Source organism: Petromyzon marinus, chromosome 71 (genome assembly GCF_048934315.1).
Source record: "Petromyzon marinus isolate PM22_M1 ecotype Great Lakes invasive population chromosome 71, UKy_Petmar_22M1.pri1.0, whole genome shotgun sequence".
NCBI lineage: Eukaryota > Metazoa > Chordata > Hyperoartia > Petromyzontiformes > Petromyzontidae > Petromyzon > Petromyzon marinus.
Genome location: NC_133737.1, coordinates 3,029,922 through 3,048,844, shown reverse-complemented (window position 1 = coordinate 3,048,844; position 18,923 = coordinate 3,029,922). Strand labels below are relative to the sequence as shown.

The window sequence follows — 18,923 nt, the reverse complement described above, 5'->3', positions numbered from 1 at the left end:
AGGAGGCAACAGGGGAGGGGTGAGGGTAACTCACCCTTTCCGTGCACCAGCGCTACATCCGATCAAAATTATATATATAAAAAAATCAGAATCACTCTTAATAAAAACATGCTGTTCAAGTGTTCGTGATGAGATGTGATACAAAACTCCGAGTTGCTGAGGCGATTAAGCAAGCACCAGATAAATGCTAATATTATTCCGAAAACATAGTGAATGTTTGGGAGCTTATTGGCTCTGGTTCCTGGATAAAGATCTACCCAACCCCCAGGTCCGCAAATATTGGCCGCTCTTCCTTTGCAGGTTTGAACCGAGAAATTGAGTGTTCAACTTCACATTATTTTCATTAAAGGCCTGTGAAAAAATGAATCTATTGGAGCTTCATCTCAAGCTTACACATCTAACCGGACTCTATTTGACTTTGAATTGTCAAAGAAGTCCACCCACACCTCCACTTCCACAAACTGCTCGGAGTTGCCATGCTCTGCCTCAAAGTCAGAATTATCCTCCTGCTTCACGTTGCCTCCATCGATGTGAAGGTCCGATGTTGGAGTTGAATCTTCATTTTCACATTTTACCGTCACTTCTTCGCTCTTCACAATCACTTCTTCCCATTTCACCTTCACTTCATCGCTCTTCACCATCACTTCTTCACGTTTTACCTTCGTCTCTTCAAATTTCACCTTGATACATTTCATAGTGTCCAAGCTGGAATATACTTCTGGTTCTTTTATCAGGAGGGATGGGCTCATTGCAGCACTTTGACTTTCACAAGTCGATTTCAGACTACACTCCTTGGGGATCTTCTGATGCTTGTGTGTCCTCTGGTGTCTATGAAGACCTGATGGCCATGCAAATGCCTTCTCACACGGAGTGCACTTGAAAGGTTTCTCTCCTGTGTGTGTTCTCTGGTGTCTCTGAAGACCTGATGACTGCGCAAACGCCTTCCCGCACAGAGTGCACCTGAAGGGTTTCTCTCCTGTGTGTGTTCTCTGGTGCATTTTAAGATGAATTGAAATTGAAAATGCCTTCCCACACACACTGCACTTGAAGGGTTTCTCTCCTGTGTGTATTCTCTGGTGTATTTTAACATTAAATGAAGTTGAAAATGCCTTCTCACACAAACTGCAGTTGAAAGGTTTCTCTCCTGTGTGTGATCTCTGGTGTTTTTTAATATGTGATGACTGTGTAAACGCCTTCCCGCACACAGTGCACTTGAAGGGTTTCTCTCCTGTGTGCGTTCTCTGGTGTCTTTGAAGATGTGATGACACAGCAAACGGCTTCCCACACACACTACACCTGAAGGGTTTCTCTCCTGTGTGAGTTCTCTGGTGCCGTGTCAAATTTCCAGTACGATCCGTGCTGTTTGCATACTGGTCGCAATGTTTCCTTTTTGTACCGAGCTGCCCTGAGTGCCTTTGCTCCATCAGACCAATTCTGCAGAGGAAGCATCAGAGGAAGCGTCAGCTGCAGACAGAAAAACAAATCCACACCATTTACGTCAGTATCGAGGCAGAGGAATGAATAAATTAAAATTTTCCGTCGTGGTTTAGCGGTAATTAATTGAAGGTGGAGGGGTTGCCAGCCCCTCGCACCCGTCCAAAGGCCCCTATTGGCTGCTGTGGTGGTCACAAACGCCATGAGGGGAAAGGCCAATCGGAATTGGCCCTCCCGCCCACAGCACTGCCCATGACAGGGTTGCCAGTCCGGCACCACGAGGAGGTAAGGGGGTTGCTTTGCCGGACACAGTCAGACATGACTTACACGTCTATACTCTTTGGTTCTATTCGGTAAAGTCACGTAGGTAAAAAATAAAACAAAAATCACGACGTTTCGGCCACAACACAAGCGGCCTTCATCAGGTGAAGGGATCAGGCTGTCTTGAGGACAGCGCTGGAGTGAAACACAGCCACGCTCAGACCGCTACCTTTAAGCTGTGTGCGAGCAAACAAGGTACCTTGACGAAGGAATTAGCATAAAAATTAGCATTTGATTGGCCGACTTTAGAAAAAAGGTGGTGTACGTGCCGGTGGACTTGCCGTTTGGCGCGGGGGGGAAGGGGGAGTTTACCTATTGATGGTGTGAAAAGGGATTTATAAGAGCTGCGAAAGTTTGGGGTACCACTACTTGAAAAATATACTGTACCATTGAAATTAGTTTAATGTTTAGTTCGATTTAGAACATCAAACACATTACATAAAATCCGTGATCTGGTTCCGTCTGTAAAAGATGTGATTCCGGACATACAATACCCTGGTGTCTACAAACTAAGTTGCCTCTGTGGTAGTAGTTACATTGGAGAAACCAAACGCCATGTCTCGGACCGCATTCGTGAACACAAAGCAGACCTTAAACACGGTAGGACCAACACCTCGGCCGTGGCAGATCATTGTTCTAATTCAGTAGGCTCACATGCCATTGACTTTTCCAAGACAGAGGTTCTTTGTAAGCCATCTGGCTTCCATGAGAGATTCGTTCATGAGGCTATCCACATATACAAGCACAGAGACAATTTCAACCGAGAAGATGGATTCTATCTTAGCAATCATTGGAAAGATTTGATAAACTATTTCAGGTCTTAATTGATTGTTCACGCTTACAGTGGCTTTCAGACAGCATACATTATAAAAAATTTCGTCTCCCCCCTCCTCTTTTCAGAATATAGATGGACTAGTCCTAAATAAACTGCCAAATCGTTGCGCGTGGCGCTAACGTTTTTTATAAATACAAAATGCGCCGTTTAAAAATAAATTCATGCAAACCAACACACCTGAAGACGACCGTTTGAGTTATGGTCGAAACGTCGTGAGAATTTTTTATTGTTTTATATATATTTTATTATTTTGTTGTTTCCCTTCAACGTGACTTTACCGAAAAAACTAAGATTATGAATTACTGCAGTCACGAAAGCTTTAAATCAAAATCTTTCCAATGGTTGCTTAATTTGAAACCATCTTCTCGGTTGAAATTGTGTCTGTGTTTGTAGATCTGAATTGCCTCATGAACAAATCTCTGATAAAAACCCGTAGGTTTGCAAAGAACCTTGGTATCGGAGAAAATTATATCGTGATCACCCACAGCGTTGTAACAGTGATCAGCCACGGCAGAGAAATTCGTTTTGCCGTGTTTCAAATCTGATTTGTGCTCGCGAATTCGGTAAGAGACGTGTCGTTTTGTCTCCCCAATATAGCAATCAACGCAGGTACAACTCAATTTGTAAACCCCGGGATACTGTAAGTCAGGAATGACATCCTTCACGGATGGGATCAGATCACGAATTTTGTGTACTGTGTTGAACCGGACCTGGATCTGATCCCATCCGTGAAGGATGTCATTCCTGACTTACAGTACCCCGGGGTTTACAAATTGAGTTGTACCTGTGGTGATTGCTATATCGGGGAGACAAAACGACATGTCTCTGACCGAATTCGCGAGCACAAATCAGATTTGAAACACGGCAAAACGAATTCTTCTGCCGTGGCTGATCACTGTTACAACGCTGTGGGTGATCACGATATAATTTTCTCCGATACCAAGGTTCTTTGCAAACCCATGGGTTTTTATCAGAGATTTGTTCACGAGGCAATTCAGATCTACAAACACAATTTCAACCGAGAAGATGGTTTCAAATTAAGCAACCATTGGAAAGATGTTCTAAATAGAACTAAACATTAAACTAATTTCAATGGTACAATATATTTTTCAAGTAGTGGTACCCCAAACTTTCGCAGCTCTTATAAATTCCCTTTTCACACCATCAATAGGTAAACTCCCCCTTCCCCCACCCCGCACCAAACGGCAAGTCCACCGGCACGTACACTACCTCTTTTCTAAAGTCGGCCAATCAAATGCTAATTTTTATGATAATTCCTTTGTCAAGGCACCTTGTTTGCTCGCACACAGCTTAAAGGTCCGCGGTCTGAGCGTGGCTGTGTTTCACTCCAGCGCTGTCCTCGAGACAGCCTGATCCCTTCACCTGATGAAGGCCGCTTGTGTTGTGGCCGAAACGTCGTGATTTTTGTTGTTTTATTTTTTACCTACGTGACTTTACCGAATAGAACCAAAGAGTATGGATCCTTGCAGTCACGAAAGCTTTAAATCTAGAAATACACGTCTATACTTATAAATATATTAATGATATAGTGAAAACGATTCCTCAATTCATTATACGGGCTGTTAAGGCACACAATGAGAGGGCCAATGGTCATAAATATGCCTGGATGCCCTAGTATCTTCAAAATAAATTTTTACCCAAAACTCCAAGTACACAATTTCGGCTGTCTCGCGACGAAAAGAATATTTAAGAAAAATTCAGCTAAAATAGCAAAGGGTGTTGAAAATAATACTATTTGTATTATGCAGAAACTTATAAATTAATGGTTAATCAAAAATTTGAGGTGTGAAGCCAGACTCAGATTTGCTTGAATGCTCGGAGGAACAGATCTAACTTCAGCTGCATATGTGCTGAGATATTTTCCTGACCGTTTCCATTCTGACAAAAAGTTCCAGATGAAAACTAAAATAAACTATTCGTTTGATTTAAGCTCCTTGTTCAATGGTTAATATACTTTACTGCAAATACAAACTTGACACTGTCACACACTGGCATGGTAAAAAGGTGGTTGTGTGTCCAGAACCATGCCTGGCCGCCTTCATCTGCTCAGTATTAATGCTTCCTCATTTCACAATGTAATTAATTTAAGATCAATCAACACAGCAGAGGCCCACAATAAGTTCAACTTTCACTTATCAATCATGTTTAATCAATCTATTTGTTGAGTTCATAATGCAGTGAAATAACTGCACCACCGCTCCCCCACAAAGAAAAACTCTTAAATACACGTACATTTCACATGGATCATTAACATATAAAAAAATCCACTATTCATGAATAATTGAAAGTAATCTTATCAGTGCTAATACCATGACAGGTGCAATTTAACACCATGTTTGTGGCCTTAAATGTGTCTCATATGGACTAGACCTTGGCGATGGACACTCACAGCTTTGTATGGAGCAAAAGTCTAGGCACCTTCCACACATGATAATAGGTTTGTCCCCTTTTTTCTGGCAACAAAACAGGTGGTAAGATGTTAAAACAACAAACTGAAACCTTTTACAAGGAATCATGTCTGCATTAACCACAATGCTTGTCGTCAGAATGCAAAAAAAACACTGATAATATATGCATTGTCTTTAAAACTGATTGGTCCACACCAGAGACAGCTTTCTTTTGAGCCTCGTCTCAAACAGTGTTAGACCAGAGGACGCCAAAAGGCGTACAGCACAAAGACAACGCACCAGAGTAATGAGAGCTCGGGGTGAGTATCTACATCTACATCATGGGACCTCCTTTGCCAGTACCAAACACAGTGGTATACAGTCTAATGAAAGAATGCTGCTCAACTAATTTTAAGTGAGACTTTGGCAGCCAAACCAGAGCTAGTCGTGAACCCATTAACCAAGTATGGGGGCTCCTCCAACACTTGTAGAACTGCCTGATTATTAATGGAGAGTTGAGCAGGTGCAGTGTTGATGACATTCAATTCCCAGGCAGGTGCATTTTTCGTGGAACATTTGCAAGGCCCCATTTCATGATGAAATTATCAAGCCACAGAACAAGATTCCCTAATTCCATCTCATTAAGTAGCCATTACCAGATCATCAGCAAATGTAACATGGTTGACCAGAAGGAAACGATCCTTTAACTATAACCAGGCATCGATTCGCATATCATTCTAACCCTAATGAATGCAATGGTTTTCAAACGACCATTGGGAGCTTCTCAAACTACATGGTTATTGAAGATGCTATGTCATGTAATGCATGGGGCCAGAGTGAATTTCTGTCACAGGCCAAGTTGAACAGGAAATGGCTCCGACTCCTGGTCACGCAGCTTTAGATGGGCCTGCCCAAAATCATACAAATCCTCAAATAATGTGAGCAGAGGCATAGCTTTGAAGACAAATAACAACCCAAAGCCCCAAGGCTCTTTTTGGTACTATAGGCCTTAATGAAATAAAGAATGCAGAGATCTAGTTTGTTGAAAATCCGTACGCCTCTGCTATAGTCAATCGACAGAAAAAACAGCAGCCCCTTGCATATCGCGGAGGTTACGTTTGTAGTGACATTGAATGAGTCACTGTAGCGCGTGCCGCAGGGAGATTGGTAGACAATGGGATTGGGGTAGCAGCCCGTACTACCAGCTGGACCTGTGGGCAAGGCACGGAGCCTTCTGGGGGATCCAGAGGGGTGCGGGGCCGAGGGAGGAGCCCGGCCACGCTGGGGAGGATAAAAGGCGAGCTCCCACTCAGTCGGGGCTGCTGCGATCTGGAGTGAAATCGTCGTGCTGCCGTCGTCGTGATCTTCACCCTCTTCCAGCTGTAGGTCGGGAAGCATGTTGACTGTCCCGACCCGGTATGTAGTTATCCCCTATGGCTGTGAAGGCCGGAATAAAATAGAGAGAACCTCCTACTATTGTCTGTGAATTAGTACACTACACGTTCTTGGAAAATGCCGCGCGAAAGCTAAAATCGCGTATTCAATACTTAAGCCTTACCTAAGTAATGGCGATAGGTAAACGTCAACTAAAATTCACATCACAATTGAATTAAGTACAGTACTGTATTCCAAATAAACTAAACAATTGAAATAAACACGGAGAAACTGTATCCAAAAAATATTCCAAGACAAAAAATAGTATAAAGCTATAAATATAAAGCAGACTTTGCGCTTGTGTAGATTTTTTTGTGAACTAAATTGCACCAACACACCCCAAACTTTCCATGCGTACTCACGGGTGAGTTAGTGTTTTTTTCACACAAGTTTTAGCTTACCTGCTCACCTTCAACACCTGTACCACCTGCACACCCTCCCCTCCTTACCTCCCCCCCCCCTCTCTTTCTCTTGCCATGTTTTAAAGCCCGGGGAATTCTCACTACTTCCGGTTTGCCACACATGCAAACACATGACATTTCATACACTACAATTCCACGCACTCACCATAACATAAGTGTCTCCACTGCACTGCTATATTTGTTCTCATATTTACCACGTTATCCTTCCCTATTATCAGCCCTGCGTTTTTGCCGCCAAATGCATCCACTTCCGGCTTCTTACTGTCCTCTCTGCACGTGCACGGCTCACCTCTAACACACACTGCAATATTTATTTTTAAAAACATGTTCTATTCTAAAATATTTACATCTACGTACCAACACTACCGACCTCCTTCTACACAACATAGATGCTATACAACAGCTACGACTAAATACATCAAGCCTACATCGCCTGGTAAGGAATAAAAAGCATGAAAATACATGCACTCGCATTAAAATATGAATACATGTACACACACACTTTTAATACCCACATCAAGCACTATTAATAATTACTTCGTTCATTTGTGGCTATATCTTCAAATTCCTACAACGATTACACATTCAACTGTAATTTCCTTTACTATCTCGAGCATTCACTCACACACTCACTATTTACTCTTCATGCTTATTAACTTCAACCTCCACCTACAATGTTCCTCGTGGAAAACGTGCGCTTCTCTTCAAAGCCGATTACAATAATTTATACCATTCAAGTTCTGCAATGGCTGCACCTACAGGTAATGAAGCTCCTTAACACAAAGTTAGACAGCATGCTGCCTGTGCTGCACCTACAGCTAATGAATCTCCTGAACACTAAGAAGAGCATGTTGCCAGGGCTGCGATGGCTGCACCTATTGATGACACTCCTGAACACCAAGAAGCAAGACGGCATGCTGCCAGTGCTGCAATGGCTGCACCGACAGCTAAATAATTTCCTGCCATTGATTCCATGTCTACTTCTTGCAGCTACTGTCATGCAATGACATGGAAAGGAGACCCTCCAAGGCTATGCTGCAATTGTACCATGGTTCAGATGCCTACAATGAATGACCATCCAGAGCATATTCATGTATTGATATCTGCCAACACTACCTATGCAAGCCATTTCCGAAGGATAAGTTATATGTTTTGGCACCAACCAACCCATCCCGACATCTGGCTACATGCCAACATTTAAAATGTAGGGCGAGGTACATAATCGCATTGGCAGTCTGCTGCCAGTTGCTAATGACCTACCTACATTACCACACATCTACTTGCATGTCTGACAATACTAGACAGGCTCAACAGCACTTCAAAAAGTGTCATTAACACCAAGATGCAAGTCCTATTGCTGTGGCAAGACATGGTCCATAAGGAAAACTCTTATATTCTTAGCTCTTTCGGTAAAGTCACGTTGAAGGGAAACAATAAAATATATATAAAACAATAAAAATTCTCACGACGTTTCGACCATAACACAAACGGTCGTCATCAGGTGTGTCGGTCCGCATTAATTTATTTTTAAACGGTGTATTTATTTATGAAAAACGTCAGCGCCACGCGCAGCGATTTGGCAGTTTATTTAGAAGGACTAGTCCATCTATGTTCTGAACATAGATGGACTAGTCCTTCTAAATAAACTGTTCTGAACATAGATGGACTAGTCCTTCTAAATAAACTGCCAAATTGCTGCGCGTGGCGCTGACGTTTTTTTATAAATACACCGTTTAAAAATAAATAAATTAATGCGGACCGACACACCTGATGACGACCGTTTGTGTTATGGTCGAAATGTCGTGAGAATTTTTATTGTTTTATATATATTATTATTTTATTGTTTCTCTTCAACGTGACTTTACCGAAAGAGCTAAGAATATGAATTACTGCAGTCACGAAAGCTTTAAATCAGAAAACTTTTATGTTCACAGTTTCAAGTGTGCCATGGAGAAGATGACTTCAGAGTACAATGTTGTCATTCATGTCGACTAAACTCCACATGGTCAACATGAGTACCGCTTAAAAGCATTCACATCTTAAGTCACTATCTTTCTGACTGCTGAACAACATGTCACTCAAGGCATCGCTTTGCAACTGAGGACCAATACCCTAGACAAAAATGAAACACTTCGATCCTATGATGCTCTTCAATGTCTACTGATTTTCTGGCAAGGTGATGATGGCTACAATTTCCTACCTCGCCAAACTGCTGTCGACATGTATGCCAAAATTGAAGCTTCATTCGATGACATCCATCAGATGTCTATCCTTAAGCTCTCCAAGGGCAACGAATTTAAAAGCTGTCCTCATTATGAAACAAACAAGCCCTGTGATTGTATAACACAACCAAGAACCCGTGGCAATATACAGACATTTACAGACTTCATTGGCAGGATTCAATAATTCAAATAAAGCCAGCATTGCAAGACATTACTCTTAATGTTTGATTACTCAGACGTGTGCGAAGCCGGGTAACTTAGTTATTACTGAATACAATACTGCCGATGATGTTTGTGCATGAGTGGGGAGCAGTAGTGCAATGGTTTACGTGCTGCGCTATAAACCCTGCGAGCCGATTTATATTCTCAGAGCCAAGCCACAACATTTGGCTGTCGCCTGATGAAGCTGGTTGTAGTTACTGGCGAACGCCGTATTCTGATTGTAAATGTTATGGCTTGGCTCTCCAACACACAACCGGTGTGCTGTACTAGTGGCCACGTTCTCTTAATGTGACAATCCTTACGAGTTGGCTGTGTCAGGTGGTTGGGGGTTTCAGGACACATTTATATATTTCCGCTATCTAACCCAAACAAACCTGTATTACGATGTATATTTGGAGTTTGCGTGTCTCTCTCCCCGTGGTCGCGTGGAATTTCCTCCGGATCCTCCGGTTTTCCCCTCCAAATTTAGAGTCAACATCACCACGCGTTTAGAGTATTTGACCGACAGACATTTCCACACGTTCATAAGCCACTTTGTTGTGGGCAGGTTCCTTCTGCAAAAGAGCGGTATAGCAGCTCAAGTGGGCTTGGCCTGGTGAGGTAGAAAAAAACTGTAGAAATATTTAAAAGAAACAAAGTTTCAAACTTAGTGAGCCAGGTGAAGACAAATTAAACTTAAGCAGAGAATTAAAGCAAATGCAATCAGGCGAGGGCAGGAGGCAAGGCCCCGCGTTGTAATGTTCCAACCTGGACATCGACTCCATACTCGCTGCTACTCAATTGATATCCCTACGAGAGAAATAAGATGCGAGGCTCTACCTAGGTAAACAACAACAACCACCACCACAACAACAACCACGATGTGAACTTCTCACCTCGGCTCTCAGTGAGCGCGCGCGCGAATCGGCAGCTTCCTGGTATCTCGTGACGTCACGCGGCAGCACGAGTGACATAACGTCACTCGTGGGGTACACCACCCCTTGCGTCTCACTTTGATGAGGTATTGCAGTGGTGACGTCATCGAACGAGGTTTAAGTTTAAGCTTCTATTCCATTGCTCCCTCTCTTGAACATTGACCCCTTGGGTGCGTGAGCTCAACAACAACAACGTGAACATTGTGTGTACAAACTGTGTATACTGTGATTTGAGGCTTTCGTGACTGCACAAATTCAAACTCTTTGGTTCTTTCAGTAAAGTCACGTAGATAGAGAATTAAAAAAGTATATACAAAAATCTAAGAAACCCATTAGCAACATCGGCAAGGACGAACGTTTTGAACTCGCTCAATTGAAAAAGAGAGATGACATTGTCATCCTGGACCTTCTTAATGGAAGCTATGCTAAAATCAGTAGAGATCCTACCAACCGCCTGGCCACGATTTTTTTTCTCTAATCGAACCGACCAAGCAGCTCTCTCTAAAACCTTCGGCTGCTAGACCACCCAGATTTTATGGCATTCCTAAAATACATAAAGGTACTCCACTCCCTCCTATTGTCTCCGCAATTAACTCACCCACCTACAAACTGGCCCGATTTCTGTCTAACACCCTGCTTCTATTCACGGGCAAGACTACCTCAGCTGTACTTAATTCAGCTCACTTGATTGCTCGAATCAAAGACATCTCACTATCTCCAGATGATTTGCTTGTCAGTTTCGATGTAGTCTTTCTGTTCACCAAGGTACCTGTGCCTGATACCATTGCAATCATGGAAGACTTACTCTTTGGTTCTATTCGGTAAAGTCACGTAGGTAAAAAATAAAACAAAATACTTGAAAAATATACTGTGCCATTGATAATTAGTTTAATGTTTGGTTCGATTTAGAACATCTTTCCAATGGTTGCTTAATTTGAAACCATCTTCTCGGTTGAAATTGTGTCTGTGTTTGTAGATCTGAATTGCCTCGTGAACAAATCTCTGATAAAAAAAACCCGTGGGTTTGCAAAGAACCTTGGTATCGGAGAAAATTATATCGTGATCACCCACAGCATTGTAACAGTGATCAGCTACGGCAGAATAATTCGTTCTGCCGTGTTTCAAATCTGATTTGTGCTCGCGAATTCGGTCAGAGACATGTCGCCTTGTCTCCCCGATATAGCAATCACCGCAGGTACAACTCAATTTGTAAACCCCGGGGTACTGTAAGTCAGGAATGACATCCTTCACGGATGGGATCAGATCACAAATTTTGTGTACTGCAATGAACCGGACCTAGATCTTGTGTTTGTTTAGAATTTTGGAAATCTTTTTAGTAACGCCTTTTATATATGGAAGTGCGATGGTTTTGACCGGAGAATCAAGTGGTTCTTTCTGTATGGAGGGGGAAACAGCTTGGCGGATGGTACGGTCAGAGCATCCATTCCTTTTGAGGGCCAGGTGTACATGTTTTAATTCACTGGTCAGGTGGTCTTGGTCCGAAATGCAATGAGCCCTATGGTATAAAGTGTTGGTGAGAGAATTCTTTTGGGCTGGGTGGTGGTGGGCATCAGGTTTCAAGTAGGAATCTGTGTGGGTGGGTTTCCTGTAGACAGAATGCCCCAATGAGCCATCAGATTTCCTCTCAAACAGAACATCTAAGAATGGTAGCTTGCCATCTTTCTCCACTTCCATGGTGAATTTGATGGCGGGATGTCTGGAATTGATGTGGTGTAGGAAAAGGTTCAGAGCTGGGAGGCCATGTGGCCAAATGACGAAAGTGTCATCCATATATCTCTTCCACAGGAACGGTCTGAGGGTGGAAGTCTGGATGGCGTCTAATTCAAATTTCTCCATGAAAATATTGGCTATCACTGGTGACAAGGGGGATGCCATGGGGGTACCCTCATTTTGTTTGTAGAAGGAGCCATTCCAAGTAAAGTAGGTATCGTTGAGGCAGTGCCTAACCAGTGCAGGTGTATCGGGGTCTAGTCCATGTTGGACCAAATTTTCAATTATTTCAATGGTATCAGGTACTGGGACCTTGGTGAACAAAGAGACCACATCGAAGCTGACAAGGATATCGTCAGGGGACAGTACAACGTCTTTGACCATAGAGACCAATTGGGCTGAGTTAAGTACTGCTGAGGCGGTCTTGCCAGTGAAAGGCAGCAAGGTATCTGACAGAAAACGGGCTAGTCTATAGGTAGGGGAGTTGATCGTGGATACGATGAGTCGTAGTGGGGTGCCTTCTTTATGAATCTTGGGAAGACCATAGAATCTATGGGGTCTTGCAGCAGAAGGTTTTAGGAAGAGATGTTTAGTTGGGTCGATTAGGGAGGTCGAACTTGTGATGATCTTGTTGGTTTTTATCGCTAGGCTATTGGTAGGGTCATTTTTTTATTTTTGAGTAACTTCCATCGTTGAGCAGATTCTGGATTTTGTTGTTGTATAAATCTTTATCCATAATGACAGTAGCGTTGCCTTTATCGGCTGAGAGGATGACTATATCACTTCTGTTTTTTTTAATTCGCGAGTTCAGAGCGTTCATTTTTGCTGATGTTACTAATGGGTTTCTTAGCATTCTTAAGAATAGTCGCTATTTCAACTCTCGCAACGTCTGCTTGGATGTGTCCTACGCCTTTGAGGGCTACATCGACCTGAGAGATGATATCATCTACTGGTGTTTTGGGGTGACAGCAAAATTCAGTCCCCTAGCCAGTACTGTTTTCATTGTCCGAAATCGGGGTGCTACTCTGATTAATGACGATTTTGTTGACGTCTAGTTTTGTTATATGTGGAACTGGGTTCTTCTTTGATAGGTGGTTGAATTTAGAAATCAGGTTAGCTTTAGATTTGACTGACAGTGAATCAGCAGAAGAAGCAGTCATGTTGTCTACGTGATTCCAATCAGAAGGTGACATTTTTTGTGTTAACATTAAATGAGCTTGTAGTATCGAGTTCAAATCGGAGTAGCCTTATCCTCTCTGAGATTAAAGATAGGCTGGCCTTAAACAGAATCTGTTTAGGATTCGGAGAAGATACAGCAGCAGAAGTGAGTGTGAAAGCGATGGGTATTACCTTGTGATCGCGGCATCTTTTGAGGAAGGTCAGCGTCTCGATGAGCTGTGACTTCGTGTCCCGTTGTCTGTTAAAAGCTCTAACAGATAGGTGAAAGCCCTCCCCGTAGAGGTTATCAATTCTAGATTTAAAGCTTTCGTGACTGCAAGGATCCATACTCTTTGGTTCTATTCGGTAAAAGTCACGTAGGTAAAAAATAAAACAAAAATCACGACGTTTCGGCCACAACACAAGCGGCCTTCATCAGGTGAAGGGACAATACTGTCTCGAGGACAGCGCTGGAGTGAAACACAGCCACGCTCAGACCGCGACCTTTAAGCTGTGTGCGAGGAAACAAGGTGCCTTGACAAAGGAATTAGCATAAAAATTAGCATTTGATTGGCCGACTTAGCATGATGAACAGTGTAGAGGTGGTGTACATGCGGGTGAACATGCCGGTTGGCGAGGGGGGGAGGGGGAGTTTACCTATTGATGGTGTGAAAAGGAAATTTTTAAGAGCTGCGAAAGTTTGGGGTACCACTACTTGAAAAATATACTGTGCCATTGAAAATTAGTTTAATGTTTGGTTCGATTTAGAACATCTTTCCAATGGTTGCTTAATTTGAAACCATCTTGGTCCAACATGGATTGAATCCTGATGTACCAACTTTGGTGAGGCACTGCCTTACCAACACTTACTTCACCTGGAATGGTACATTCTACAAACAAAATGAAGGTACCTCAATGGGTTCTCGCTTATCGCCAGTGGTAGCAAATGTTTTCATGGATAAATTTGAGACAGATGCCATCCAGACAACCACCCTACGTCCTTCCTTGTGGAAGAGATACGTAGATGACACGTTCATCATCTAGCCACATGCCCTTCCGGCACTGAAACAATTCTTCAACCACATGAATTCCATACACCCATCAATCAAATTCACCATGGAAGTGGAAAATGATGGCAAGCTACCATTCCTGGATGTTTTGATCGAGAAGAGACCTGATTGCGCGTTGGGACACTCTGTCTACAGGAAAGCCACCCACATGGACTCCTATTTGAAGCCTGATTCTCACCACCATCCAGCCCAGCACCACCTAGCCAGTGAACTGGAGCATGTATACCGTGACTTGATCCCATCTGTGAAGGATGGGATTCCTGACATGCAATACCCTGGTGTCTACAAACTAAGTTGTGTCTGCAGCAGCAGTTACACTGGGGAAACGAAACGACATGTCTCAGACCGTGTTCGCGAACACAAGGCAGATCTGAAACACGGCGGAACCAATACCTCTGCTGTGGCGGGTCACTGTTTTAACGCGGTGGGCACACACAAAAAGTTTTTTTTCAAGACCGAGGTGCTCTGCAAACCTTCTGGCTACCATCAAAGATTTGTTCATGAAGCCATCTAGATATACAAACATAGACATAACTTCAACCGAGAAGATGGATACAATTTGAGCAATCATTGGAAGGAATTGATCAACCAGGTAAAGTTTTAACTATTGTGTTGGCCGACTCTCTGAGTTGCATTGCCTTGTTAAGTTTTTTCTAAGTTTGATGTCTCAGCTTTCTTCTCTCTCTCATCTAAGCCCTGGTGGGATTGCACTCTCTTTCTCACATGCCCTCATTTCATTGCACACTCCTTTAGTCTCATTTTATTGCACTCTCTCATTCTCACAAGACCTTTGGATTGCACTCTCATTGTCACATTCCCTACATGCTAATCCCTCAATCTCTAGCCCCCACCCTCTGGCCCGATGTGGCAACCACCTCCCTCCCCCCTCTCGGGTCTATATAATGCCTCGTCCACAGCAGTCCGTTTCTTTCACCTGAAGACAAACGCTTGTTGTTGCGATCGAAACGTCGTGATCTTTTTTATTTCTTAACTCTCCATGTACGTAACTTTACCGAAAGAACCAAAGAGTATGTGTATACTGTGTTTATAAACTGTATACAGTGTGTGTGTGTACAAACTGTGTTTACACTGTGTGTACAAACTGTGTACACATTCTTTGGGTCTTTCGGTAAAGCCACGTAGATAGAAAAAATGCAAAAATCTAAATCACATTTCGATCGCAACACAAGCAATCGTCGTCAGGTGTGTATGCAGTGTACAAACTGTATATACACCGTGTGTGTACAAACTGTGTATACACCGTGTGTGTGTACAAACTGTGCTTACACATATTCTTTAGGTCTTTTGGTAAAGCCACGTAGATATAAAAAACATCAAAATAATAACAATATCACGTATTGATTGCAACACAAGAAATCGTCTTCAGGTGAGAAAAGAGGGGGGAATCTTCCGAGGCAGGCTATTTATAAAGGTTTAGAGATGGGTGGGGCAGCTAATGTTAATGTACAGTGAGGGAAAAAAGTATTTGATCCCCTGCTGATTTTGTACGTATGCCCACTGACAAAGCAATGATCAGTCTATAATTTTAATGGTAGGTTTATTTGAACAGTGAGAGCCAGAATAACAAGAAAATCCAGAAAAACTTATGTCAAAAATGTTCTAAATTGATTTGCATTTTAATGAGGGAAATAAGTTTTTGACCCCGTCTCAATCAGAAAGATTTCTGGCTCCCAGGTGTCTTTTATATAGGTAACAAGCTGATATTAGGAGCACACTCTTAAAGGGAGTGCTCTAATCTCAGCTTGTTACCTGTATAAAAGACACCTGTCCACAGAAGCAATCAATCAATCAGATTCCAAACTCTCCACCATGGCCAAGACCAAAGAGCTCTGCAAGGATGTCAGGGACAGGATTGTAGACCTACGCAAGGCTGGAATGGGCTACAAGACCATTGCCAAGCAGCTTGGTGAGGTGACAACAGTTGGTACGATTATTCGCAAATGGAACATAAAATAACTGTCAATCTCCCTCGGCCTGGGGTGCCATGCAAGATCTCACCTCGTGGAGTTGCAATGATCATGAGAACGGTGAGGAATCAGCCCAGAACTACACAGGAGGATCTTGTCAATGATCTCAAGGCAGCTGGGACCATATTCACCAAGAAAACAATTGGTAACACACTACGCCGTGAAGGACTGAAATCCTGCAGCGCCCTCAAGGTACCCCTGCTCAAGAAAGCAAATATACATGCCCGTCTGAAGTTTGCCAATGAACATCTAAATGATTCAGAGGACAACTGGGTGAAAGTGTTGTGGTCAGATGAGACCAAAATGGAGCTCTTTGGCATCAACTCAACTCGCCGTGTTTGGAGGAGGAATGCTGCCTATGACCCCAAGAACACCATCCCCACCGTCAAACATGGAGGTGGAAACATTATGCTTTGGGAGTGTTTTTCTGCTAAGGGGACAGGACAACTTCACCGCATCAAAGGGACGGTGGACGGGGCCATGTACCGTCAAATCTTGGGAGAGAACCTTCTTCCCTCAGCCAAGGCATTGAAAATGGGTCGTGGATGGGTATTCCAGCATGACAATAACCCAAAACACATGGCCAAGGCAACAAAGGAGTGGCTCAAGAAGAAGCACATTAAGGTCCTGGAGTGGCCTAGCCAGTCTCCAGACCTTAATCCCATAGAAAATCTGTGGAGGGAGCTGAAGGTTCGAGTTGCCAAACGTCAGCCTCGAAACCTTAATGACTTGGAGAAGATATGCAGAGGAGTGGGACAAAATCCCTCCTGAGATGTGTGCAAACCTGGTGGCCAACTACAAGAAATGTCTGACCTCTGTGATTGCCAACAAGGGTTTTGCCACCAAGTACTGTCATGTTTTGCAGAGGGATCAAATACTTATTTCCCTCATTAAAATGCAAATCAATTTATGACATTTTTGACATGCGTTTTTCTGGATTTTTGTTGTTGTTATTCTCTTTCTCATTGTTGATATAAACCTACCATTAAAATTATAGACTGATTTATTTGTCAGTGGGCAAACGTACAAAATCAGCAGGGGATCAAATACTTTTTTCCCTCACTGTATGTGTGTACACAGTGTGTGGGTGGTCCGAATCAGTCGGGCAGCATTATCTTTTCATCAGCTGTGCAATGCTGTGTGGAAGCTACCTGGTCTGTCGCTCCGCATGAAGCTTCAGGTCTTCTCGGCCACAGTCATGCCCTACAATCTCTAGGCATGTGAAACGTGGACCCCTCTAAATGGAACATCTGCGCTGGTTAGAAACACTGGCTGGCATGCCGACACTCAGATTGAGGGAAGCCAAGTGGTAGCGCATTCTCTATTTATTGCAGAGGTTCAAGGTCCAAATCCGACCGGCACCCCTGGCTACTCCAGTAACATTAACCAAAATATGCACTGTCTGCTTAACAGTGGATGTAAAACATACTATTGTGTCATTCAAAACACATAGGTCTTTGCATGTTGGTGTCATTGTCAAAATTTGTGTAATTCCAAATATTATCCAGAATTTGCACAAGTGAGATTACAAATCAATTATTGCCCCCGACTGACAGACTCATGCCCATGTGCAGGCTAATGCTGCGCTAACCTTATGCCACACAGAGGCAGCTGCCACTTAGGGGTACTCTTCGAGTGTTTGTGATGAGATATGATACAAAACTCCGAATTGCTGAGGCAATTAAACATGTTTAAAGCATAGGCTTTCACGAACAATATCATCCATAAGAGTTTTTTCGTGTTAAATCGTGTGCATATAAATGTGCTCTCTCTAGTCGTCTAAGCCAGCCTAAACACAACCCTGACCGTGTAACACCGATGGCGCTGACCGAGACAGCCAACAACTATCCAGCCGTACAATATCTAGCGAAGATGACAGCGACGACGATACGAGCCCACTCCAGAACCGGCAGCCCTGCGCTCCCGCTCTCAGCTGCTTTTATGGAACCCAGCGTGGCCTGGTTCCGTGCCTGTCTTCAGGTTCCAGGGGCTTCCAGATGGGGTCTTCCATGACCGTTTCCCCAGTTCCTCCACCCTGCCGACACACCCGTGTATATGCTCACCGGCGTGTGTACTGTTTTCCCACCGCAGTTGCCGTTGCTGGACAAGTCGGCTGACATCCAGCAACTGCAACTGTTGGGCAGGCAGAGCAACCCCAACCTCCGAGAAACACCAACACAAACATTTTTTTACCAAAGAAAAACCTTGGTTGCAACACGCGAACCGCCAACATGCAGCACAACCGTGGCATGTGCAAGAACCCCGTCAGGGACCGTCCAACCGCGACACCCCCCCCTCCCCCATAGAGCCGATAACGTAACCCAAACAAAATACACAACCCCCACCCCCCGCATTTCACCTGACAAGGGAGATTCCGCCTTTACCAGAACGTAGCTCACGTGAGCCGGTCCTTGACACTGGTGACCCCCACTTTGGCAGGGTCTTGCATTCCTTGGGATTCCGAGGAATGGGGACAAAAAAGACAATTGCCTGAATTCAGCAGTAGCATCTAATCGGATCCAGCCCCTGACACTTCACACACGGCAGTCACGGAAAGCATCAGAGACTCGGATCCGGTGGAGCTTGGGAAGATGCTGCCGGCAGGTCGGAGTGCGTCGGTGGCGCTGCCGGCACCCTGCTGACACCCCAGCATTCTATGGCGATGTGGCCTGGCTGACCACACCTGAAATACTCGGCTGTGGGACCCCAGGGTGGAGGGGGCTGCCCCGGTTGGCAACCCACCCGCGGGGGCCTTCTCTCGTGC

General features: G+C 43.8%; 2 protein-coding genes across 2 annotated transcripts in view; both read right to left on the bottom strand.

Annotated features, from left to right (window-relative positions):
* LOC142906816 (uncharacterized) overlaps nt 1–18,923 on the bottom strand; it is a 95,829-nt gene that overhangs the window by 54,898 nt on the left and 22,008 nt on the right. The window lies entirely within an intron of this gene.
* The window catches only part of LOC142906830 (uncharacterized), a 169,869-nt gene that overhangs the window by 129,394 nt on the left and 21,552 nt on the right, over nt 1–18,923 (bottom strand). The window lies entirely within an intron of this gene.